This window comes from Pan troglodytes, chromosome 1 (assembly GCF_028858775.2).
Source record: "Pan troglodytes isolate AG18354 chromosome 1, NHGRI_mPanTro3-v2.0_pri, whole genome shotgun sequence".
NCBI classification, from domain to species: Eukaryota; Metazoa; Chordata; class Mammalia; order Primates; family Hominidae; genus Pan; species Pan troglodytes.
In genome coordinates, this window is record NC_072398.2 from 80,416,556 (window position 1) to 80,444,097 (window position 27,542).

Below are 27,542 nucleotides of genomic sequence, written 5' to 3' on the forward strand. Positions count from 1 at the left end.
TGACAGAGGGTGGCTGTGTAAGATTAGAGAAATCCCCAAGCCCCCTTCCCCTCATCTGCCCAGTACAGGTAGGAATTCCTTTCTAAACAACTTTACAAGATGCTGGCCACATACAACGAGATAATAGAAAGAGGAGATACATGATTCCTGCCTCACAAGGCCTTCAGCCTAATGGTGAGATGAGAAGATAGATGATGACAATAACTGCAAGAAAGTTTCCTGAGGAAGCCGAGTCTATGCTTGGCCCTGAAGGACAAGTAGGACTTCTGAGGTGAGTAGAAAAGACTGTAAGCTCTGGCGTCAGACTTCCTGGACACGAATCATGGTCCTGTCACTTCCCAGCTTTCTGACCTTGGCCACGTCACCTACCTTTCCTGAGACTCTATTTCCTTACCTGTAGAAATATAGTACTTACAACACAGGGTTACTGTAAGAATTAAATGAGATCACATAGTGTCTTGCACATAATAAGTACCCAATAAATGTAGTCAGAGAAGGAAAACAGTGTCAGTATATATTGGAAATAAAATTCCTTAGGTAAGCTGGATTTTAGTAAACGTCAATAATAGGAAACATTTATCAAGCAAACTTAAGTCCCACTTACATTTGCTCAGTAACTGAATCAATAAATTATCAAGTGTTTATTATATACCAACCATTTTACTAGGCACAGTTCCTGCATTCTGGAGAATTATAAACTAAAGGAGTTAGTCAAGCAAACAAACCGTGACAGTACAGTTTGATAAGTCAAGGGCAGGCGGCATTTCAATAGAAGGCGGTGAGAGGTCAGGATAGGAAAGGGGATGGTAGAATTTAAGGCAATGGAAATGATATTATGGAAGGCAAAAAATAAGGTATGCATTTCAGAAAGGTTCTTCAGGAAATACTGGCCTTACCAAGGGGGCCTGGGAGGTCCAACATACACTCATATTGCTCTAAAGAGAGATTGGTTTCTCACATCAGTACCATAAGGCATTCCACAATTTGGGCATGTTAGTTGTAACTTATTCTATCTATCTGGAACTCAGATGGCCTGGAGAAGTTCTCTCTCCATCCTGGCCCTTCATCCATATATATGTCTTCATGCTTGATTGCTTTAACCCAAACATGAAACTCAACACTTTTGTAAGTTCCTTCAGAAAAATTCATTCTCACAAAAGCATTAGTGCTCACAAATGCTTAAACAGACCTGGGATTTAGTCCCCACAAACTCAAAAACAACAACAACAACAACAGATTCTGCATATTTCTGTCTTTATAAATGTTCTTGTTCACCGGGAAATCAAGGATTTCCATCTCTCTAGCTGGTCCCCCAGCTAGCTCCAAGACTACTTGGTTCTTCTCTTATTAATCAGAGAAAATGTTTCTCAATATAGTCCATGACCAAACAGTTGTGCACATCATGGTGGCCAATAGAACAGAGATCACATAGTCAATAGCATCCACTCTCCTTTTAAAGTCTCAGTCAGTTTTAATTAAACCACTTCTGTTTAATCGAACCACATTATTAAGCAGTGCTATCTGAACCTGGTTACCATCCTGAGATCCAGAATTGGTGAGACTGGATAGGCAGAACCCTTGACAAAATGTTGCCTAGACATACTTGGGCATAGCATCCCTTTCCTACTAACTTGTTGAATCTCTGTTATTAAATGTATTCCTTTATAAAGCAAGAATTAAAAAACACACATACCTTAAAATTTATGGTAAGAAATAATAACATATTCATGCATATCTCAGATTTTCATATCCCACCCATATCTCAATTTTTCATAGAATGAAATATTTCTAAAAAGTCAAAACCAACCAAAAATCCCTATTAATTTTAAAACCTATTCATTAGATGACACTGCGTCTTGCTAAGCACTTGAATCTACCTTTGTGTGACCTTCTTCTTCCTCTCACACTAATGCAGGCCTATTTATCCATAAGAAGCCCAGTTATAAATGTGAATGAATGACTGTATCAGTGAAAACTGCTCGATAGAAATATTGCAAAATGCAAATTATGAATTTGCATTGTAGCATTTTTTTATTCCTTTGTTCTTCTATATACTTTTCTGCCTTCCCCAACTTATAAAAATAATTATCATTGATTGTATTTATAATCAAAAAAGAAAAGTAATTTTAATCTTATAAAACAAAAAACGTCACCGGCTTCCAGGCAGTTCAGTCCTAGGAGAATGTTTCAGCTGAAAGGTGACCATATGGTTACTTCATGGAAAGAAAGAGATTATGAAGCCAGGCCCTTTCATCTAACCGGCCGCCTAATGGGTTATAATTTAATATGCAGAATTACCTGCTCTTTCCAAGGTCTCTAACCATCCCCAGAGACAATGGAACAGATGTGCAGCCTGTCATAAGGCCAATGTGAAACTAACATTTACAGCAGAAGCTGGAAATCTTCTCCCCACGTCTTCCACTCATGGAAGTCCTACTTCAGGGCCAAGTATAAATTCAGCTTCCCCAGGAAACTTCCCTGAGCCTTCCAAGACTGGGGCTCTTCACTCCCTCAGCATTCTGTGTCTTTATCTTCATGTCCCTGAGGACAGGAGTCTCATTTCTCTTTGTTCATTGGTAAATTTCCCATGCCTAGCTAAGTGTTTCACACATAATGGGCATCCAAGACATGTATTTTTAAACTAATCTGGATTTCTGGTTGGTTTCAATAGATCGATCAACACTTTAAGCAACCAAAAACTGAAAAAACACTTTGAAAATTATGAAATTCTATTAACAGGCAAGGTATTATGATGGTACTGTGGTTCTGATGGAGGTTAATACCACTCTTACTCTCTTTATTCATCATTATTGGGTAATCATTCATTTAATCCCTTTAAGAGCTATTCACTAATGATAATTGAGTTGGAAAGTATAACATACGATCACAATGATCACTTACACATTCAGAAAGTGTATTTTACCATCCTGGGTAACATAACAATTTTGGTGTTTTTATGAACTGTGAACTGTATCAAAATCAACACGTGAGCAGCTAGCACAGTACTAGGCACTTGGCAGAAATGAGGGAAAGTCTCACTGAATAACTCCTTGGGAGACTGGGGGACCAAGAGGCAAAGGGGCTCAGGTTGGTAAAATAGTGTAAACCTGTGAAAATTTGGATGCTGTTTTTAAGTCTCATATAAGCATATGAGTTCTAGGGGTGGGGTGGGTGGGGATTTTTGTCTGATATATCCCCCGCACCTAGAATAGGGACTGACCCATGGTAGGAATTCAACAAATATTTAATGAAAAAATAAAAGTAGAGCCCTAAGACAGACCCTAATGCAGATTATGACTTCTTTAACGTAGACCTTATAGCCTTTTCTTTTTCTTGTTACTCCCACTGAAAGTGTACCTGTGGGATTACCTCGTGATTAGATGGACCAATGCAGTGAAGCTGGTTTCTCAGAATTAGGTAGCTTTCTTTTTATATGGCTGTCTAGCAGGCATTCGTAGACCCTGCTGGTGTCTGGAATCTGTCTTCTCTGTGTCTGGTAGATTTCAGCTGACCTGGGTGTCTCTGTGGGCCTCTTTTGTTGGCAGACTCAAAGGTGAACTCATTAGCCATTACCCCCTTGGAAATATGTTCTGGGAAATCAAACATGCTCTGAGTCACATCTGTCTGCCGCCTACCACAACAGTGTAGTATGCAGACTGGTTCTGCCAAATAGGCTTCTGGGAGGAAGAAATGGAAAATCTGTCATGGTATGAAACTGCACAGCTCAACTTGGAGAAGGACTTCAGTCCACAGAAATTCACAGAGTGAAGGCAGGCTCTTAGTTCTCTTCATGCATAGGTAAGCCTCGAGAAAATTCCCAGGTCCCTGCAGAGGAGGAGAAAAAATGGAAAGAGGTGGACAAGTGGATTGTGTTGGGCAGGGCGGCGACACTCAGTGCTTTCCAGAATGGCACTTTGGCTTGTTCTAAATGGATAATGTCACATGGCTATGCTTTTGTACACATAAGGTTGATCGCTACTTCAACAAGGTGCCATTAATCAGCTTCCTTGCTCCTGGTACAAACTGAAGAAAGCCAAGAAGCATAAAACACATGCCTTTCCTCAGAGAGATTTTTTGTTCTAGAGAGGGAGAAAAGAACAAAAAACTGGAAAGGTTAATGAATAAAAGAAGGCTGCTCACAATCCCACACCCAGTGAGTAATACACACAGAAAACCTTATGCTATTGCAGACAGCAAAGGATCACTATGAGCTGGAGAAACAGAAGGCATTAGGACAGGTAGAAGATGAAGAAGACTTATGCCAGCAGCAGAGACTGCCTGAGCAAACCTATGGAAGTGAGGAGGCTCCTCAAGAAGCCAAGAAAAACCTTGGGTCTCCTGAACCCAATTCTCAGGCTGGAGCCCAGTGAGGCAAATGAATTGCCCAAGGACACCTATGAGTAAATGATGGAGACACTTAGAATTCAACCCTCTGGGATCTGAGCTTGGTGATATCCTCTGTCAGGTCCCTGTCCAGTGAGTGGTTTAGTGAGGCGAAGAGAGAGGGAGAGAACATGCATTGCAGGCTCTTGCACTCTATGCTCAAACAGGCTTTCCCATTTGCTACTCGCAGATACCCTAGACTGGCATAGTTACTGCCATTTTATAGATAGGTTCAAAGGTCCCCAAAATAATAGGTGACTTGCCCAAGGTCACACAGCTAGTGGAAATGGATGTTGAACTGAAGTCTAGCTGTTTACAAAGCCCAGTCATCTCAGCTATGTCAACTTGGAGTCAAGGGTTTCCACTGGGAGTAAGGAGAGATAACTGCTTTAAACTCTGCTTTTTAAATAATGTTCAATTTGAAATAGTTGAATAATGTCCAATTTTAAAAAATGATTCAAAGATTTATTCCAGTATTTTAAACATTGCCTCTGGAGGGAGAGATGGCACTGTAAGGTGGTCAGGAGGATGTTGTTGGAAGTTAGAACACCAGATGAGTTGTCTGAAAATAATAATGTTGCTACTCGACTGTTTTATATTACTGTAAACATTACCCACTATAATAAAATCAGACACAGGTTCAACATCTCCTGTAGTAATAATAACTCTTGTCCGCCTTCTAAAATGACTCCTAAATAACAAACCCTCCAAAAACTCAATCTAACCCAAATAAACAGAATTGCTGTGACAACCGAGATCATAATTGTCTTTGTTTGATCCTTCAGCCTCCACAATTGTGCAGGCTCTCCACACCGAGTCATGGCCTTGTTTATCTTTGCTGTGTGTGCTCTGGGAAGCTTTCTGCCTAGAGAATTAGCACACTCAATAAGCATCACTGTTCTCTTCAGTTGATTAAACTCCAGCATACTCGGTCTGTTAGCAAAATGTGTTGGGCTGATATCACAGTTCTAGCTCACCTCACCTCATGTTGCTCTTTTTCAATGTTATCTTAGACTGTGCAGGTTTTCTGCATCATAAACCAAATTGATCACTGAGATCTGATAGTTATAACAGATTCTAGACACATAAATTATTTTTCATTAGCTTTAATTGCCTGTAAAGGAATTTGGACACTTAATCTAAGGAAGTGAAATAATGTGGGTCAGCTCTATTAGACAATGTAAAGCTCTCACTTATTAAGAAATAAAAAGTGTAGAAAGGTAAGCAAATTTCCAGTAGCTGCAACCTTAAGGTCCTTCCACAGGAAGCCAATCTCTATGGCCACCAACAGAGCTGTCTTTGATGTTACGTGCAGCTTCAGTTCACACTGGCTTCAGTGCCTTCAGAGCAGGTCTCTATCTCCTGAAGATCCAGGTCTTTGATTCTCCTATGGCTCTAAATATATGTACCAAATAATAAAGATGACTACAATTAATTATTTTTGTGCATACTCTGAGCCACGCTCTTTACTTAACCTTTATATGCACCTCATATGAATACTCAAGTAGATTTCCAAAGTGGCTATCATTATCCTTATTTTACAAAGGATAAGACTGACACAGAGGGATTGAATTCCTTTCTCAGGGACATAACAGTACACACTGAAGCAGAACTCAGACTCAGGCCTGGATGAGTCCAGAGCCTGTGCATTCCAGGATATTCTGTGCTCTCCTGAGACTCCAATATAGACTGTGCCATGCTGCCTCCTATAGGAGTAACAGCTGCTCCTGGCGTGTTTTCTCTCACCACCTAGGGCTCAGCCAGCATGAACACCACATCAACTTAACATCAAAGCTAACTTCAAACATTGAGTCTAGTAGGTCCTTTCCTGGTACACATGGTTCATGACTGTATCCCCAGTACCTCACAGAGTACCTAGTACATTGTTGATGCTCAGTCACAAATATATGTTTGTTATAAATAAATAAACCCAATAAATAATAAATAAATAAAATATAAATATATATACAACATATGAATGGAATAAACTCACTAAGTGAATATTTTTGGAGTGAATGAATGACTTAGTTGATTATTCTTGGTAGATGCTCTAAGTGGCAGTCCCTTCATTCACCTGTTCTTCCCCCAGACTCTTCATTCGTAGTCTTTCAATCCATATTCTTTCACTGTTGCTTTCATTCCCATATCCCCAAACATTTACACTATCTGTGACCTTAGAACTTATACCCCATGGCTCTAAAAAAATGAAAAAGTATGACCACACATATTCCATTTTTTCATAGACTCATGCCTGACCTCCTCACCTTAACTGAACCCTGGCTTTCCCTGCAGTCCTCTTGAGTGAGGGTCATGCATTCACATAGGCTCTGAGTCCTGTGGAATCTCTAGAATAATTTTCACCTCCTAAGTAATTCTTGAATTTGAGCCCTTTCATCTATTCTCCAACTGTCTCCTTTATTCAGATCCTTATCCTTGCTTTCCTGTCTCCTTTGGTCTATGCTTTTCTTTAGGAAGTCCATTTAATTGCTGGAGGGAGATTTTTCCAAAACATAAATCCAATAGGTTGTATCCCCACTTAAAATTTTTCCTAAACACTTTCCAAGCAAATCACATAGTCTTTCAGTGGCATAGCACCCTTCACACACACCGCCAGGTTCCTGTGCTCCAGATATGCAGAATTAGTCACGCACGTTTCCCTGAAGAGACCATGTGTCCCTATGCCTCCGTGCCTGTTCACATACAATTTCCCATGCTTGGATGCCTCTGTACCTGTACCTTCTTTCCCTGGAGGACTTTCAGTGGTGTGTTTCCTGGTTTCCAAGGTGAGTTAATAGTTCCTCACTGGTGCTGCCATATACCTGATTATACCTATGTCATAGCACTTGTCACATTTCTGCATTTTTTTCTATTTTCACAGTAACTAAATGTTCTCATTGTCTCTTCATACCCAGTGCCCAGCATATGGTAGGTGTTCATTAACTATTAACTATATAAATATTTAAAGAATGAAAGGAGAGTCTTCTGACACTAGGCAGTCTACAGTTCCATGGAAAAAAACCACAAGTAGAACTCATCATCTCTATTCCAGACTACTGCAATGGCTTTCTACCTAATGTAGCTGTCTTTGTTCTTGCTGTCCCCTTCAAATTCCACTTACACACAAATGCCAGAGTGATCTAACATGGAAATCTTTGACTCCAATGCTTACACTTGCCATGTTCCTCATAGTAGATGGGTTTAAACTCAACTTCTTAAAAAGGCATTAATGTCCTCCATGGAGTAGTGTCCTCTGTCTCTCATCTCCTCACTCCCTGCCTTCCTTGATCCCTCTCTGGCTGGTTAGGAGACAGGAAGGAAATACAGGAATCTTAAAATACTGTGTACAGAACACCATCACTGCCTTTGCCATAATGCTTTATGGTGACTTTATGAAAATTATGTTCCCATGGCCAGACAGTAAATTCCTTGAGGACAAGGATTGTATTATATTTCTCTCTAAATCCTTGGTAGACAGCACAGTTTCTGACCCATAGTAGGTGCTCATTTATGGGTATTGAATTAATAGTAACTAATGATAGGCAGAATAATGAGTTGGCACGAAAAATAGCCCAATGTGTTGCAAAGGAAAGCAAACTTTTGGACAAAGATCAGGTCTTCCAGCAGACAATAAGCTAAATGTATGCCAGAATGATATAAGACGTACATTTCTCATTAAAGTTCTTCAACTGAGAACAATATTTTGTGAAGATACTTTGGTTCAAATCAAAATCTTATCATAAAAGGTATGTTTAAAATAAAAATGCAAATTATCTTCATAAATTCAGCTAATTTCATAAAGCAAAAAGCTTCTAGTACACATTTTCAAAACTAATGATACATAACATTAACACGAGTGCATTTACTGGTAGAATACACAGCAGCTAATGACATTCCATTACATGTTCTCTCTCATTGGTAGCCACCACTGGATGTCTCCTATGATTAGGCAAAGATTCAGTCAATTGGTCAACAGTACGAAGTAAAATCATCTTGTGGGGACAGCACCATATTTGTTGCAATAGGGAATAATAAAATAACAGATTTCTGACACTTAAGCATTTCACAACTTATTTAGTGAAAATAAAGGGACACCCATGAGCAATAAGAGATAACCTATAAATACAAACTGCCTCCAGTCAAATGTGTTCTACACATGATTATTACTAATAAACACAAACACAATGAACAACTGTACAGTTCTTCCACAGGCCTGTGTGGTGGTACTACTGCCCCCATCTTACCATTGAGGGGATAGGCATCCAAACCTTGTGACCTGCCCAGGTTTACATTGCTATATGAAATAGAACTAAGACTTAAACTCAAGTCTTCTGACTCCTCAATCCAAGCTCTTTTCAGTACCATGCAAGAGGCAAATGTCAGATTTTCCAAAAAAGTATCCTTCGTCCTTCCAAGTTCCCGCCAAAATGAGATTTTATAGACTAGCTCTGTTAGGCAGATTTGGTTACATGTATTGGACTAGGCAATCTATAATGTGTCTTCCAATTTGAAAAGTACATAATCCTCTCTAGTATGTATTTATGGGCACCTTCAATTCAGCCATAACTCAGCCATTGTGACTGAACTGTTTCATCAGGCAACCAATCAGGGCAATGAAGAAACAAACAATATATCTGACTTATTTAACTGAACAACTTAAGCACAATGGTTAAACTGCTCAAGAGTGGAAAAAAAAAAAACAGTCTTAGCCAAGCTTAATATTACCTCATTCCTTCAGTGTTATATTTAACACACTGAATCCCTGTTTGTAAATGGCTCTATCCCCTCATAAAAATTGCATTTTGGCTACTAGAGTTTTTAATAAAATTTATTTTGATGACAAACATTTATTAGACTCTTCTGGCTTCCTTCATATCTCTGTACTCTTACATAATACCCTATAGTTTACTTTTTAAAATTTTTATTAAGTTACTGAATGCATTGTCTCTGCTATTATTTAAGCATCACATACATTAAATGTCTACAGAATTCTCCACTTTCCTATGAGACCATAAATGTGTCTTGAACTATTAATCTGAATCACTATTCAAAGAGAATCTTCCGGGGGTGTGGGGCGAAGATGACCAACTAGAAGGAGTGGTGATTGGAGGCTCCCATCGAAAATAACCAAAACAGTGTGTGAATCTAGCACCAGCAATCCAGGTATCCAAGTTCCATCATCAGGACTGACTAGGCAGCTGGCATGACCCACAGAGAGAAAGGAAGAACAATATGGTACAATGGCTCACCTGAGAGCCACATGGGGCATGGGAGCCCCCAACCCCCAGCCAAAGGAGACAGTGAGTGAGCATGCTACCCAGCCTGGGAAACTGTGCTTTTTCCATGGAACTGTGCAATCCATAGATCGGATAGGAAGTCCCCACTTGTGAGCCCACACCACTGGGGCCTAGGGTACTAACCAGGGAGCCATGTAGATTCTCAACAGCCACTCAGCTAGAATCTGCTTAAGCCTACAGAGTTCCCAGGGGGAGGGGCAGCTGCCTGTTGTCTAAGCTGTCTGAGCTCTTAGGGGAGAGGTGGCAGCCAACACTGGGACTGCTAGTTGCCTAACACACTAACCTCCCAAGGAAAACGAAGGGCAACAGCCATCTCTATAGCTCCAGGCTGCGCTTTTCCCCTGCTGGAGCCAGGGTGGCTAGGGGGCTTGGCCCAAGACTAATTCCCAAAGCCCAACACACTGGCTGTGGCAGACTGCAGCCAGAGTGTGCTGACTCTGACCCATCCCTCACTGGGTGGGGCCTCTCTGCAGGAACTCCAACAACTCCAGCCAGGGGCTCTGATCTCCCTGGGCTTGAACCCATAGGGGGAGGGGTGGCCATAGTCTCTACAGACCAGCAGACATAGCCTTTCCTCCTGTTAGTTCTGAGGAACCTGGGCAGCCCAGACAAGTGGGATTCCCCCAGCATGGCACATCCACCCCACCAAGGAATAGCCAAAGTGCTTCCTTAAATGGGTCCTACTCCCTATACCACCCAACTGGGTGAGACCCTCCAACAGGGGTTGTCAGACACCCTATACAGGAGCGTTTCTACTGGTATCAGGTTAGTACCCCTCGAGGTCAGAGATGCAAAAGGAAGGAGCAGGCATCCATCTTTGCTGTTCTCCAGCCTCCTTGAGTGACAGCTCCGGGCGCAGGAGCAAACCACGTGAATAGGGCCTGAAGTGAACCCCCAGCAAACCACAGCAGCCCTGCAGAAGAGGAACCTGAGCATTGAAAGAAAAACAAAAAAGTCTTCACAAAACCTCATCCAATGGTCAGCAGCCTCAAAGATCAAAACTGGACAAACTCATGAAGATGAGAAAGAATCAATGAAAAAATGCTGAAAACTCAAAAAGCCAGAGTCCATCTTCTCCAAATGTTAACAACAGTTCTCCAGCAAGGGCGCAGAACTGGATGGAGGATGAGATGGAAGAATTGACAGAAGCAGGTTTCAGAAGGTGGGTAACAACAAATTCTGCTGAACTAAAGGAGCATGTTCTAACCCAATGCAAAGAAGCTAAGAACCTTGATAAAAGGTTAGAGGAGCTGCTAAGTAGAATAACCAGTTTAGAGAGGGACATAAGTGACCAGATGGAGCTGAACTTTGTGAAGCATACACAAGTATCAATAGCCAAATCAATCAAGCAGAAGAAAGAATATCAGAGTTTGAAGACCATCTTGCTGAGATAAGGCAGGCAGACAAGATTAGAGAAAAAAGAATGAAAAAGAAAAAACAAAACTTCTCAGAAACATGGGACTATGTAAAACGACCAAACCTATGATTGATTTGAGTACCTGAAAGAGACGGGGAGAATGGAACCAAGCTGAAAAACACACTTCAGGATATTATGCAGGAAAACTTCTCCAACATAGCAAGACAGGTCAACATTCAAATTCAGGAAATAACAGAGGACACCACTAAGATACTCCATGAGAAGATCAACCTCAAGAAACATAATCATCAGATTCTCCAAGGTCGAAATGAAGGAAAAAATATCAAGGCATCCAGAGAGAAAGGCCAGGTTATCTATAAAGTGAAGCCCATCAGACTAACAATGGATCCCTCAGCAGAAACCCTACATGCCAGAAGAGACTTGGGACTGATATTCAACATTCTTAAAGACAAGAATCTTCAACCCAGACTTTCATATCCAGCCAAACAAAGCTTCATAAGTGAAGGAGAAATAAAATCCTTCTCAGACAAGCAAATATTGAGGGATTTCATCACCACCAGGCCTGCCTGGCAACAGCTCCTGAAAGAAGCACTAAATATGGAAAAACAAAAACAAAAACAAAAAAAACTGGTACCAGCCACTGTAAAAATACACCAAACTGTAAAGACCAAAGACACTATGAAGAAACTGCATCAACTACTGTGCAAAATAACCAGATAGCATCATGATGACAGGATCAAATTCACACATAATAAAATTAACCTTAAATGTAAATGGACTAAATGCCTCAATTAAAAACACAGACTGGCAAACTGGATAAAGAGTCAAGAGCCGCTGGTGTGCTGTATTCAGGAGACCCATCTCAGATGAAAAGACACACATAAGTTCACAATAAAAGGATGGAGGAAAATTTACCAAGCAAATGGAAAGCAAAAAAAGAGCAGGGGTTGCAATCCTAGTTTCTGACAAAACAGACTTTAAACCAGCAAAGATCAAAAAAGACAATGAAGGGCATTACATAATGGTAAAGGGATCAATGCAACAGGAAGAGCTAACTATTCTAAGTATATATGCACCCCATACAGGAGCACCCAGATTCATAAAACAAGTTCTTATAGACCTACAAGGAGACTTAGACTCCTACATAATAATAGTGGGAGACTTTAATACCCCACTGCCAATATTAGACAGATCAACAAGACAGAAAATTAACAAGGATATTCAGAACTTTAACTCAGCTCTGGATCAAGTGGACCTAATAGACATCAACAGAACTCTCCACCACAAATCAACAGAATATACATTCTTCTCAGCGCCACATGACACTTATCCTAAAAATCTACCACATAACTGGAAGTAGAACACTCCTCAGCAAATGCAAAAAAACTGAAATTTTTTGCATAAACAGTCTCTCGGACCACAGTGCAATCAAATTAGAATTCAGGATTAAGAAACTCACTCAAAACCACACGACTACGTAGAAGTTGAATGACTTGCTCCTGAATGACTCCTGGGTAAATAATGAAATTAAGGCAGAAATCAAGAAATTCTTTGAAACCAATGAGAGTAAAGAGATAACATACCAGAATATCTGGGAGACAGCTAAAGCAGTGTTAAGAGGGAAATTTATAGCACAAAAGTCCACATCAGAAAGTTAGAAAGATCTCAAATTGCCACCCTAACACCACAATTAAAGGAACTAGAGAAGCAAGAGCAAACAAATCCAAAAGCTCGCAGTAGACAAGAAATAACTAAGATCAGAGCAGAAATGAAGGAGATAGAGACATGAAAAACCCTTCAAAAAATCAATGAATCCAGAAGTGTGTTTTTTGAAAAAAAAAAAAACAAAATAGACCACTAGCTACACTAATAAAGAAGAAAAGAGAGAAAAATCAAATAGACACAATAAAAAATGATAAAGGGGATATCACCACTGACCCCACAGAAATACAAACTACCATCAGAGAATACTATAAACATCTCTATGCAAATAAACTAGAAAATCTACAAGAAATGGATAAATTCCTGGACACATACACTCTCTCAAGACTAAACCAGGAAGAAGTCAAATCCCTGAATAGACCAATAACACGTTCTGAAATTGAGGCAGTAGTTAACAGCCTACCAACAAAAAAAATCCCGGGACCAGACGGATTCACAGTCAAATACTAACAGAGGTACAAAGAGGAGCTGGTACTCTTTCTGAAACTATTCCAAACAATGAAAAGGGGACTCCTCCCTAACTCATTTTATGAGGCCAGCATCATCCTGATACCAAAACCTGGCAGAGACACAAAAAAGAAAAACCTCTGGCCAATATCCCTGATGAACATTGACACAAAAATCCCCAATAAAATACTGGAAAACCAAATGCAGCAGCACATCAAAAAGCTTATCCACCATGATCAAGTCAGCTTCACCCCTGGGATGCAAGGCTGGTTCAACATAGGCAAATCAATAAATGTAATCCATCATGTAAACAGAACCAATGACAAAAACCACATAATTATCTCAATAGATGCAGAAAAGGCCTTCGATAACATTCAACATCACTTCATGTCAAAAACTCTCCATAAGCTAGGTATTGATGGAACATATCCCAAAATAATAAGAGCTATTTATGACAAACCCACAGAATGGGCAAAACCAGAAGCATTCCCTTTGAAAACCAGCAAAAGACAAGGGTGTCCTCTCTAATCACTCCTATTCAACATAGTATTGGAAGCTCTGGCTGGGGCAATCAGGCAAGAGAAAGAAATAAAGGGTATTCAAATTGGAAGAGAGAAAGTCAAATTGTCTCTGTTTGCAGACAACATGATGCTATATTTAGAAAACCCCATCGTCTCAGCCCAAAAATTCCTTAAGCTGATAAGCAACTTCAGCAAAGTCTCAGGATACAAAATCAACGTGCAAAAATCACAAGCTTTTCTATGTGCCAGCAATAGACAAGCAGAAAGCCAAATCATGAATGAACTCCCATTCACAATTGCTACAAAGAGAATAAAATACCTAGGAACACATCTAACAAGGGACATGAAGGATCTCTTCAAGGAGAACTACAAACCAAGGAAATAAGAAAGGACACAAACAAACAGCAAAACATTTTATCCTCATGAATAGGAAGAATTAATATCATGAAAATGGCCTTACTGCCAAAAGTAATTTATAGGTTAAATGCTATTCCCATCAAACTACTATTGGCATTCTTTACAGAATTAGAAAAAAATACTTTAAATTTCATATGGAACCAAGAAAAAGCCAATATAGCAAAGACAATCCTAAGCGAAAAGAACAAAGCTGGAGGCATCGCGCTACCTGACTTCAAATTTTACTACAAGTCTACAGTAACCAAAACAGCATGGTGCTCATCCCAAAACAGACATATAGATCAATGGAACAGAACAGAGACCTCAGAAATAACACCACACATCTACAACCATCTACAAACATCTGATCTTTGACAAACCTGACAAAAACAAGCAATGGGGAAAGGATTCTCTATTTAATAAATGGTGCTGGGAAAACTGGCTAGCCATATGCAGAAAACTGAAACTGAACCCTTTCCTTACACCTTATACAAAAATTAACTCAAGATGAATTAAAGACTTCAATGTGAAACCCAAAATTATGAAAACCCTAGAATAAAACCTAGGCAATACCACTCAGGACATTGGCATAGACGAAAATGCCAAAAGCAATGTCAACAAAAGCCAAAATTGACAAATGGGATCTAATTAAACTAAAGAGCATCTGCATAGCAAAAGAAACTATCATCAGAGTGAACAGGCAACCTGCAGAATGGGAGAAAATTTTTGCAATCTACCATCTGACAAAGGTCTAATATCCAGAATCTACAAGGAACTTAAACAAATTTACAAGAAAAAACAAACAACCCCATCTGAACGGGGGCAAAGTATATGAAAAGACGCTTCTCAAAAGAAGACATTTACATGGCCAACAAACATATGAAAAAAAAGCTCAACATCACTGATCATTAGAGAAATGCAAATCAAAACCACAACAAGATAACATCTCACATGAGTTAGAATGGCGGTTATTAAAAAGTCAAGAACCAATAGATGCTGGTGAGGCTGTAGAGAAATAGGAATGCTTTTACACTGTTGGTGGGAATGTAAATTAGTTCAATCATTGTGGAAGACACTGTGACAATTCCTCAAGGATCTAAAACCCAAATACCATTTGACCCAGCAATCCCATTACTGAGTGTATACCCAAAGGAATATAAATCATTCTACTATAAAGACACATGCAGAGCTATGTTTATTGCAGCACTAATTGCAATAGCAAAGAGATGGAACCAACCCAAATGCCCATTAATGATAGACTGGATACAGAAAATGTGGTACATATACACCATGGAATACTATGCAGCCATAAAAAAGAATGAGATCATGTCCTTTGCAGGGACATGGATGAAGCTGGAAGGCATCATTCCCAGAAAACTAACACAGTAACAGAAAACCAAACACCACATGTTCTCACTCATAAGTGGGAATTGAACAATGAGAACACATGGACAAAGGGAGGGGAACAACACACATTTGGGCCTGTCATGGGGTTGGGGGAGAGGGGAGGGATGGCATCACGACAAATAGCTAATGCATATGGGGCCAAAACCTAGATGACTGGTTGATAGATGCAGCAAACCACCATGGCACAAGTATACCTATGTAACAAACCTGCACGTTCTGTGCATGTATCCTAGAACTTAAAGTAAAAAACAAAACAACAAAAAAAGATATTTTAATAAGAAAAAATATAATATTGGGGTTTTTTTAGTTGTAAAATAATTTACTAAAGGCACTATTGTTAAACATCAAACTAATAATTTGTTGCCAATAAGGTACATCGTTGTAAACATAACAAAAGTTTAAGAGATATATGGCTAATAAGCAAACAATACAATTTTAAGTGACAGCTTTCCTACTTACAAGATCATGTCCCTTCGAGCCATTACAAGGGCATACAGTGATGCCATTGCTCCCAACAGTTACCTGGGAAGGGAGCTTGGACCTCCAAATTGGTTTGAGATCATGACTGCCAAGATCTTTAAAAGCTCGAAAAGTCTTCACTCATAAAGGTCAATTCAAAAGCTCCTGGGTTTAGAAATCAAGATATTTTGCTTTATACTTCCACATCAAAAAGATATGGAGTCAACCCCAAAGACAGTATGTCCAGGCATGAACTGGCCAGCTCTGCTGGTAGCCACAGCATCAAAGAAAATGGAGAAATCAGTCAAATGTGGCTATTGAACATAAGCACTATAATAAACATAGCTCATATAGCTAAAACCTAGATTGTTTCCCCACAAGATAACATTCATTTATAGCTCTAATGCTGAAAGAGCAGCTTTTTCATGTAACAGATGATCTAGGTACAGAAGTCACAGGTTTCTCTTCCTAGGATAAAAAAGTTCAACAAAATACAAAATAAACAGCATCACAGAGGCAATAAAATCTCATTAACTGAAACATATACAAATTAAGGCTACCTTGATATATGAACGATTTAGAAATTATGATGGAACATTCCCATAAAATTATTTACATATAAGAATTCAAGCAATTTGTTAAAGAATCAGTAGTGGGCCTCAGTTCAAGCAAATTAATATTATCATCATTACATTCAACTTAATACACTTAGCCGCTATAACTAAAGTAACTGTAACCTCACTTCCTGAAATACCACTAGTAATGTTAAGAATCCAAACCTGTCAAAGGGCAAGGTATTACAGCATTTGCCTCATGAATGAAAAAGTCCAATAATTTCAACTTAATTTTCCTAACTAGAACAAGATCCAAACATGGGAAGTTTTTTTTTTCTTCTTTGCTTTTGCGGCTTTAATGCCCTTTTGTTTTTCTGAGCAAGCTGAATACATTCCCTGATAAACACCATCACTGGACAAAGGATCTAAACATTGAGATTTTTATTAAATCAATGTTTCAAGTTGGCACAATGTTCCTACTAAGTTTCAATTAGCACATCTTTCCAATGTCAGGGAAAAAAAAGACAAAGGCTACTATGTCCTATAAAGAATGGTGAAATATTCCTAAAGCTGTGAATTTATGAAGAAAAGGTGATTGTCCCTCAAAAAAGAGAATATTTGAAGAGCCTCTCGGAGATGTCTGAGGCAAATTTTCAGCTTTCATCCAACTCCCATATGGTCATTCTTTTTCCCCAAGGTGAATCCTGAGAAGCCAGGGACTGTGGCTTGCTTCCTCAAAGTACCATCAGTAGGAATAGCTTTGAAGGATCTCAACAAGACAGACCTCCTAATCGCAGGCCAGAGATGTTAGCCTCAGCTTTGCCCTCAGACCACATGCTAGCTCCACTCTGCATGTGCCAGCTGCCTTCTGCATTCTGCATTGACCTGACTTCCGTATCTGTGCACCTGGTGTAATTGCTAAATTCCTAGGCAAATATTTTTTTCTGAAGGATGACATTTTAATTTAAAATGCAAATAATCTGCTTCTAACCAAGATCACAAGCCTTAGGTAAATTTCATTCATCAGAGAAAATCAGGAAAGAAATTTCTTTATGATGAAGGCTCTGGCTTCCAGGGGCTAAGTGTGAAACCTCATGCCTTGGACCAGGTGTGTACAGTTATAGAGGAAGTTTTGTAGGAAAATATTTCGCCAACCAGGTTGGGAAAGCAGCAGCACAGCAGAGTTGGGGGGTGCGGGATACAGAGTCAGATTCCTGCCTCTCTTCCCCCTCTACAATGTTCAATCTGCACAGCTTTGGGCAAGTGACTCAGTCCTCACGAGGCAGAGATTTTGTCTGTAAAATGAAGATAATTATAATAATTCCTCTGTACCACACTGCATTCTTGTGAGCATCAGCTGAGACAGGATAAAACATACTCTGAACACCATATGCTGATTCATTATTAGTATCAATTCTACATTCTTACTTGCCATTTTAGGTTGCCTGAGTAAATCCTTCTTTTCAGCTCCCTAAATGCCTTCAACTTTGAATTAGGAAGGAGTTTGGAAGCTAGTACTCACTGAGCACCAGATGTGAGTGCTACACTCTGCTAGGGGCTACAAGGGTTAACAATAAATAAAAATATGTACAACATATGATGGTCCTGATCTTAAATAGCTCATAATCTAGTCATGGAGATAATACAGACACAAAAGAAACAAATACTGAAAAAAAATCAAGACAATGTCAATTTAAGGCTAATTAGGTAAGATCACTGCTGTATGGATTCACACATAACAGAGGTGAAAGATGGACAGTGCTGAGGTCTGGCATAGTAGGAGGCTAAGACTTTGTGAAAGAGGCACAGGAGCTTGGGTGTGATATGGGCATTCAGAGAGACGTAGCCAAAGGAAAACTCATCCCATAATTGAGCAACTCCTGAATTGAGGCCAGAAAAGAATGACACCACAATTGAAGAGGAACAAAAAAACAGAATCCAAAATGTAGGTCTTAGCACAAGGATCCCTATCTTCCTAGAAGAAGATGGAAATGTTGGCAAATATATAAGGAAACACTTTCACTGAAGTTGACCTCAAGGATAAATAAGAAACTATAACAGCCGGGCGCAGTGGCTCACGCCTATGATCCCAGCACTTTGGGAGGCCGAGGTGGGTGGATCACGAGGTCAGGAGATCGAGACTGGCTAACATGGCGAAACCCCGTCTCTACTAAAAATGCAAAAATAAATATAAAAAAATAAGCCAGGCGTGGTGGTGGGCACCTGTAGTCCCAGCCACTTGAGAGGCTGAGGCAGAAGAATGGCGTCAACCCAGGAGGCGGAGCTTGCAGTGAGCCAAGATCACGCCACTGCACTCCAGCCTGGGCAACAGAGCAAGACTCCATCTCAAGAAACAAAAAACAAAAAAAAGTAACTATAACGTACTCTGATTGACAAGCTTGGTGAAAAGAAGAGGTGGGCCCTTGGGGTGACACCAAATACGATGAAATACTCATGCATGTAATGCCATAAGACAAATTAGGAAAAAAAATCTTACTAAAGGATTACATTTCATATTTTCCAGCATCCATATCTTTTTTAAAATGAGTATTTTTTGAGTGTGTAACACATTCAAGTTACCATACTAATGTATAATTTAATACAGCCACCAAATGAACTAAGGATTTTTATATGCCCGTTTTACAGATGATAAAACTGAAGCTAGAGAGCAGTGGATTAACTTGCCTACATAAGTGGCAGAGTCAGGATTCCAAGTTCAATCACCTTAATAAATATTTCTTATATTTCTAGTTTTATGAGCTAATTGTTTATTCAGGTGTTGAAGCACTGCCAATATTTATGGGAGTAATAGCTAAAATCAGATATCAATCCATTCTGTAATTTTGTTTTCTCTGTGAATTGGGATGTAGCCACTATTATTCTACATTAGTGGTGGAACACTTTAGCACTAAACATTTTAGTTTTGGAGTGTGGAATATGCTCTCTAGGAGGTTGGTTTGAAGACCACTGCTAAGCAAATGAAAAACTTGGAAAAAGACAAAAGCAAAGATGCTTGCCTGGCACTGAGAACACTCCTGGCAGCAAATGAATTGACTCTCTAGCATTTCTACAATGCCAAGGGCTGGGATCCCAGACAGCACCAAGCAAAGGACTGCTGTGCTTTGTGAGATGTAGTCACCATCAAAGACAGCTGGGTGAAATATGGTTTTAACAATCCCATCTTTTTAAAAACATTACCCTAAATTCCAGCTGGTCACTCTGGATATTTTTCCCTCTGTTTCCCCCACCAAACTGAAAATCTTTCCATGACAAAGGAAAACCATCCTGCCTTCCCACAGCAGCCTCTTCTTCCCAAAAGTTGTGTACAGGCTCCATTAGCTTAAGCAGCTCTACAGTGAAGATGAGGGAGGCTGGAATACATGAGGCTTTGTAAATAAAGCCTTTTCTTTACATTTTCACCCAGACTCCACTTCTCATCCCTGGAGGTACTCAGGAATGTGTCCATAGGCCATGGCACAATTCAGTATGGCTAAAATATTATTGAGAAAATACATGCACTTTTTTGTTGTTATTTTGTTTTTATAAAAGTGTTTAAAACTTTGCAGAAACTTTTTGATTTTGCTAGTAAGCACCTTATAAATGAACAACACAGAAAATTGGGGAAATTCAGACAACAGGTCATTAAGACAGTCTTCTTCCCCCAAAACAAAATCAGTAGAGAAAAAGTGAATCTTTTAAATCCTAAAAGAAAGTTAGGTTGCTCGCAAGTCCTCATTTGGCTTTTTGTTTGTTTTTCTGCAAGTAAGGCCTTTCAGTCAGAGGCAGCCCTATGAAAATGGGCCTATTAGGCAAAAGTTAGCCCCTCACTCAACTAGATAGAAGGATTTAGTGCTCCAACACCTTTTGTAGATTGTGTACCTGCAGTAAAGGAGGAGACTAGTGGACAATGGTGAGTAATCATCACAAGTAAAAATAAGCAAAAATAGAGAAGGAAAGAGATTTTTTTAAATATGGTAAACATGTAAAACTGTGCTCCAAGTTAAAATGGCTGACCCAGTTGGTCACAAACCACACTCCATTCTGACACTGGCCCCTGAGTGGAGGGAAGGGATTTGGAACTCATCAGTAACAAAATAAGAGGAAGCTCATTTCTAGAGACAAGTGGTGAAGAGCTGTTGCTATAGACAAACCCCTGAGAAATAAAGCCTTCCTTAAAAGGCACAGGGAAGTTAAAGAACAAAGATAGTTTTTAGAGATCTGGCCAGAGCCTCTTACTCTCAGTGACACTTCAGAGGGAGAGACCTGGTTTTTCAGAATCTTTCTGTCTTTCTGTTGGCCTCAATTGGAGCACTTTATAGAGGGCTCTGGCTCAGAAGGACAAGCTATTTCCTTTTTATCCAAGGATCAGATCATTATTCACAGCCCACACTCATTTCTGCCTTGTTTTGAAGTAGCAACAATAATAAGCCTCTTTGTCTAGGTTGTCCAGATAATTACCTCCATTCTTCCTTTCTCTTGTGAAGCTCTATCAGTGCTTTTTACTTTTGCCTCTAAAATGAAGGGCCAGCTTAAAGTGTGCTGTGAGAGGTATGTAGTGAGGGAGGAGGGAAAAAGTGGAGAAGGAAAGATATTCCTCGGGAAAACCATTGCAGAATATTGGTGAGCAGAGATGGTCATGCCAAATTTAAAAACAGAAGTAAGGGATATCCCACAATGTGAATTCATCCACCAGGTAGTGGCATCAATCTTTTTGGGACCTCTTTATAACATAAGAAGACCAACCACCTCAGTTTGCCTGGGATTATCCCAGTGTTAGCACTGAAAGTTTTGTCTCTCTAGAACCCTTCCCTGGGATTCAGAAAGTCCCAATGGCAATGGGTATGGGAGGTTAGGGTAAAAGTACAAAACCCATACTGTGCCTCCAAAAAAAAATAGGGCTGGAAGTAACACTACTTTTTACATCAAATGAATGTGACACAGATTATCCACCCTCTGTAGTAGCTACTGCTGTTAATTTTTTTTCCCATGACCACTGATGTTGGCAACCATTATTTGCAGCTCACAATGCATAATGAATCATCCATTGTTGCATTGCTTCAAGTGGATTAACTTGTGCTTTTAATCTTGTGGATTAACTACAGTGCTTTGTACTGAGATAGTGCTAGTTTCATTTTTTTAATATTGTCTCTATTGTGACCATGTTTTCTAAGAATTCGCATAATGAAAATAAGAATAATTATAATAGCTACAGCAGCATGACTTGGACATCTCCAAAAAAGGAGGCTGGATGGCTGTGATATTTTAATAATAGAAGGAAGGACACATACAACTGGACTAGAGAAGTAAATAACCAAAACAGAGCTACTGCACAATCTGGAGAAAAGAACTTAGGGATGGGCATGATGAAGAGGCAATTATGATGAAAGCACTGACTTGGAGATTGAATCTCACAAGTCCAGGATGAACCAGGAAAGTATTAGGTCATAAGAAGTCTGTGTGGTTCTCATCTTGGGTGCTCTGTCTGGCTTTCTCCTTCTTGAATCACCCTCTCTGAGGGAAGCCAGCTACTATGTTGTGAGGACTCTCATTCTCAAGGTGACTGTAAAGAGGTACACATGACAAGAAACTGCCAGCAACCATGTGAGTGAGCTTGAAAGTGGATGCTCCCTCAGTTGAGCTCTGAAATGATTGCAGCCCTGACTGACAACTTGGCTGCTATATTGTAAGAGAGTCTGAATGAGAGGCACCCAGCTAAAGTTGTGCCAGAATCCCCACCCACAGAAACTATGTGATAGTACATGTTCATTGTTTTAAGCCACTAAGTTTGGGGTAATTGGTTACATTGCAGTAAACAACCAATACAATAGATGTCTTTCTCTAAGTCTTCCTGCCGCAACCCACACGCTTGCTGGCACTTGTATCCCATCCTTTCCCTCTTCCCTCTTGCCACACATAACATATGTGCCACTTGTCTGAGACTAATCATCCCACCAGTACTCCGAACCATCTCCTTCTGTCTTTTCTGGGACCTCACCCTACCGATTACTTATTCCTTCTGTCTTGAATTAGTGTCTTTCTCTCATTTCTATTGTCACAACTTTGAAAGGTTATTCAAAACTTTCCCATAATAAACCCATTCTCAACTGATATTTCCCTTTAGTGACTTCTCAACTGTATCTCTTCCTCTTCAAAGTTGAACTTTTAAAAATAATTATCTCCATTTCCTCAACTTCCAATTACAAACTCCATACCACCTTTATTTGAGAGAAATCAGTTTAGTCTTGCCCAAACTCCATAAACCTAACTCCAATGGCCTATTGTCCATCCTCTATTGGATGCCCTACATCTACCTCACATTCAAAATATTAAAAACTGAAATTATTCTCCTTCACAAATCGGGTATTTCTCTTGTTTCTATCTCAGGAATGGCCCTATTACTTACAGTGTCTGAAGCCTTGTTGTCATTCTCTCTTTCTGCCATCCTGTGCCCAATCACCAAGCTAAGCCCCATCCACCTCCTTACTATCTGATACCTCCATCGTGCCCAAGACTCCAGCCACATGGAGCTATTTACAGTCCCTTGAACAAACTCTCCATCTTCTCTTGGATCTGAGGGTTTTTTGGGTTTTTTTGTTTGTTTGTTTTGTTTTGTTTTGTTTGAGACGGAGTCTCGCTCTTTCGCCCAGGCTGGACTGCAGTGGCGCTATCTCGCTATCTCGGCTCGCTGCAAGCTCCGCCTCCCGGGTTCACCCCATTCTCCTGCCTCAGCCTCCTGAGTAGCTGGGACTACAGTCGCCCGCCACGGCGCCCAGAAAAACTTTTGTATTTTTAGCAGAGATGGGGTTTCACCGTGTTAGCCAGGATGGTCTCGATCTCCTGACCTCGTGATCCGCCCGCTTCGGCCTCCCAAAGTGCTGGGATTACAGGCGTGAGCCACCGCGCCCGGCCGGATCTGAGGTTTTGCACCTGCTCCTCTCTTCACTCTAACCCCTTCCTTAGCCAACGCCTGACATTCGAAGAGGCCTTCCCTAAGCAACCTAGACTGGGTTGGGTGCGCTGCTCTGCATTCGCATAGCTTCTTTAGTTATCCTTATCACAGAACTTATGACACGGTGTGGCAAGTATTTTGTTTTGCTTGCCTGGTATATTTTGGGAATGTATTTTATTCATTGCTATATTCTCAGCATCTAGGACCAGTGCCTTTCACAAAGAGCAGGCACATAATAAATGTTAATTTTTGTATTTAATACAAAATTAAATATAAGCGTGTACAAATAAGCAATATAAGGTTATGCTTTGGCTTCTTAGGGCTGCCCTAACAAATCACCACAAACTTAGTGGCTTAAAACAATAGAAATTCATTTCTCACAGTTCTGTAGGTCTGAAATCAATGTGTCAGCAGGGCCTTGTTTACCCTGAAGACCCTAAGCGAGCATCCGTCATTGATTTTTCCAGCGTCTGGTGGCTCTTGTCACTCCTTGGCTTATGGTTTTAAGGCCTAAGAATAGTCCTTTGTGGCTCACAGTTCTACACTCTGGGCCCACAGCTCCATCACCCCTGAGTCTTTACTTTTAGAAATAGGCCCTTTTCCTATTTCCTTAGCAGCTGCTCCACCATCATCAGCTTCTGGGTCCACAGTTCCAGCCCCTGCATCATTCTTTCTTTTCCTTGAATGGTAGTACATATTTGAAGCTGAGTAGCTATAGCAGTTCATTTCTTGCCTATAGAATTTTGGGAATCTAATCAATGTTTTTTAATTTTGTCTAGTCTTTGTCCCTTTCAGTCCAAGCTGGCAGTGTTTCTACTGATGTAACATTTCCAAAAACATCATGGGTCTCCCATGTATGTCAAGAGTATTCACTGCATTAGACAATAGAGTTCTCCAGTGATTCTTCTTGGATAAGTTCATTTTTATTCCTGGCTTCTTCTGAAATGGTTGATTGGACCCACGAGTGACATGGCTAATCTCTTCAATAATAAGTTGTCCAGCTATACCCTTGACCTTCTCTACAGAGCACGTTTTCTCAACAGTGAATTCTCTAATTTTAGCATCCTTTGTAATCTGGATAGATTGAGAATTTCCCAAACCATCAAATGCTTATTATTTTTGCTTATCATTTTCTTTTTTTTATTTTCCAATAAGTTTTTCAATTGCTTAACCATCTCTCCCTCAGTTTATATCTTTTCTGTTTCATCTTACTCTAAGCAGTAAAAAAAAAAAAAAAAAAAAAAAAAAAGCCTAAATATCCAACTTCATTGTTTACAAGTTCTGCTTTCCAACCAATAATATAACACAATTCAGGCAAGTTTTCTGCCAGTTTGTAAAAAAAAAAAAAAAAAAAAAAAAAAATTCTTTCCTTTAGTTCCTAATAATGTTTCTGGTTTTCTTCTGATACCTCCTTAGAAATGCCTTTATATTCCTACCAGTAGTCTCTTCAAAGCAATCTAGGCTTTTTCTTTCATGCTTCTCAAAATTCTCCCAGCCTCTACCCATTACCCAGTTCCAAAGCCGCTTTCTTGTTTGTACATATTTGTTACAGCAGCACCTCACTTCCCAGTACATGATGGGTACAGATTTCTTTTTGTACTGGGAAGTGAGGTGCTGCTTGCTTTTCTTTGCATAACCCAATCAGGGATCTACCAAAAAAAAAACACACAGATATTATATTGGATATATTGGATAGTGACAGAGAGAGAGATTTATATCAAGAAATTGGCTTATGTGGTCATAAGGACTGGCTAGTTCAAAATCTGTAGGGCAGCCCAGCAGGTAGGAAATCCACAGGAAAACTTTATTCTACTTCAGGGAAACCTTAGTTTTTCTTGTAAAGGCCTTCCACCTAATTGAATGAGACCCACCTGGATTATCAAGGAAAATCTTTAATTATTTTTGAAACAGAATTTCACTCTGTCACCCACACTGGAGTGCAATGGAGTGTTTTCAGCTGCAATCTCCACCTCCTGGGCTTAAGCGATTCTCGTGCCTCAGCATCCCGAGTAGCTGGGATTACAGGCATGCACCACCAAGCCCAGCTAATTTTTGTATTTTTAGTAGAAACTAGGTTTTGCCATGTTGACCAGCCTGGTCTCAAACTCCTGGCCTCAAGTGTTCCACCTGCCTCGGCCTCCCAAAGTGCTGGGATTACAGACATGAGCCACCATCCCTGGCCAAGGACAATCTTTACTTAAAGACAACTGATTGTAGATATTAACCACATCTTCAAAATGCCTTCATAAAAACACTTATTTTAATATTTAGCTAAATAACTTGGTACCATTACTGTATGTATCAGTGTTCTCCAGAGAAACCAAACTAATAGGATATATATATATATATATATATATATATATATATATATATATGAACATTTATTACAGGGGTTTGCTTATGCAGTTATAGAGGCTGAGAAGTTCCCTAATCTGCTGTCTACAAGCTGGAGAACTAGGAAAGTCAGTGGTGTCATTCAGCTCAAGTCTGAAAGTCTGAGAATTGGCAGGGGGATGATGTGTAAGCCCTAGTCTAAGTCCAAAAGCCCAAGAACTAGGTGTGCCAATGTCCAAGGGCAGATGAAAATGGATATCACAGCTCAAGCAGAGAGAGAAAATTTACTCTTCCTTCACCTTTTTGTTCTATTCAGGTACTCAAAAAAGAGGATAATGTTCACCCATATTGGTGAAGGCAATCTTCTTCACTTAGTCTACTGATTCAAATACTAATCTCTTCTGCAACATCTTGTACAGTCCTCTATATGACAACATAAAGATACTGACTCACAAAATTGATTTATTTGACTGTGAAATCTAATAGAAAAAAATACTTAACATTGAATCATGAATAAAGTGCACACTTTATGATTTTGTTTATAAAAGTATGTAGCAAACCCCTTTTAATGAGGAAGCTAATTCAAGCCAACTAAGCTTACAAAACTCAATTTATAAAACCAGGATATTGATGTGTTAATTTAAAATGAAACTATACTAAGTGAACTAGATGCTGGCATCCTCCTGACCATTCCTCTCTTTTTTTCTAGAAAAGCCTCAAGGAAACCAAATTTTTAAGAGGTTACTTGAGGTCTACTCTGGGTCCCAACAGAAGGAAAATATGGAACACAGGGCTCTAGGTAAGATACTTGCTATAGTATGTGAAGGACACATACTATATAAACAAGAAACAAACCATGATGAGTAATCCATGGAGATTTTGCAGTTGATTTTCACTATAACCTAGCCTAACTAGTAAAATGGCATTGCATATTTTACTTGTGATATTTAGGTATGTCTCACAGCAATTTTATTTAATTTTTCAAAGTTTTTGGCAAACACTTTACTGTTGCTTATCTCCAACAACAATGATCTATGAAGTCATAAATAAATAAATTCTATATATGTAGAATGAAGCTTCATGTTCATTAAGCTAAAAGATACTTACCCAGTTAACCCTAGCTCTGTATATATACCCTGAACTGCCACAAAAAAAAAACTGCCATTACTTCAAGCACTTCCATCTAATAATTTTTGCTAAATAATTTGAAAATTTCAGACAGAGCTTTATTTATCATATTCTTCTATCAAAGAACTAAGGAAGGACTGGTATTGTACCCAATAAGTGTTTTGTCTGTCTTTTTGTTGTTGTTGTTGTTGTTGTTGTTGTTGTTAGAGAACTCTATAAAGCGTTTACATTAGTTCCTCCTATTTTGTACATGACATAGTTCTCCTTCCCCTCTAGCCCTCAGGCTTGACCATCAACTCAGGCCCTCTAACATTACAGAAGGTATCCCATATCTGATCATATCAAGATTCAGCTTCCCATGATTACAGAAGGTATCCCATATCTGATCATATCAAGATTCAGCTTCCCATGAAGGAAAACTCCATGTGTGTGGAGATAAGAAAGATAACTTGAATTTCTTTTTCCCTTCCTCTTCCTCTGCTGGAAGTTCAGCAACACCATCTTGTTCTCTTCTGTCTCTTTTTGTGGAAGAAAAGAGAATGGGGAAGACACCTTGAAGGGAACTTTCCA

The 27,542-nt window shown here is 39.6% G+C and overlaps 1 long non-coding RNA gene across 1 annotated transcript in view; it reads right to left on the reverse strand.

The window, feature by feature from the left end:
- The window catches only part of LOC107969194 (uncharacterized), a 71,310-nt gene that overhangs the window by 7,767 nt on the left and 36,001 nt on the right, over window positions 1-27,542 (reverse strand). The window contains exon 2 of the long non-coding RNA XR_001710863.3: window positions 3,370-3,825. This is a non-coding gene — a long non-coding RNA (uncharacterized LOC107969194). The remainder of the gene's footprint in view (window positions 1-3,369; window positions 3,826-27,542) is intronic.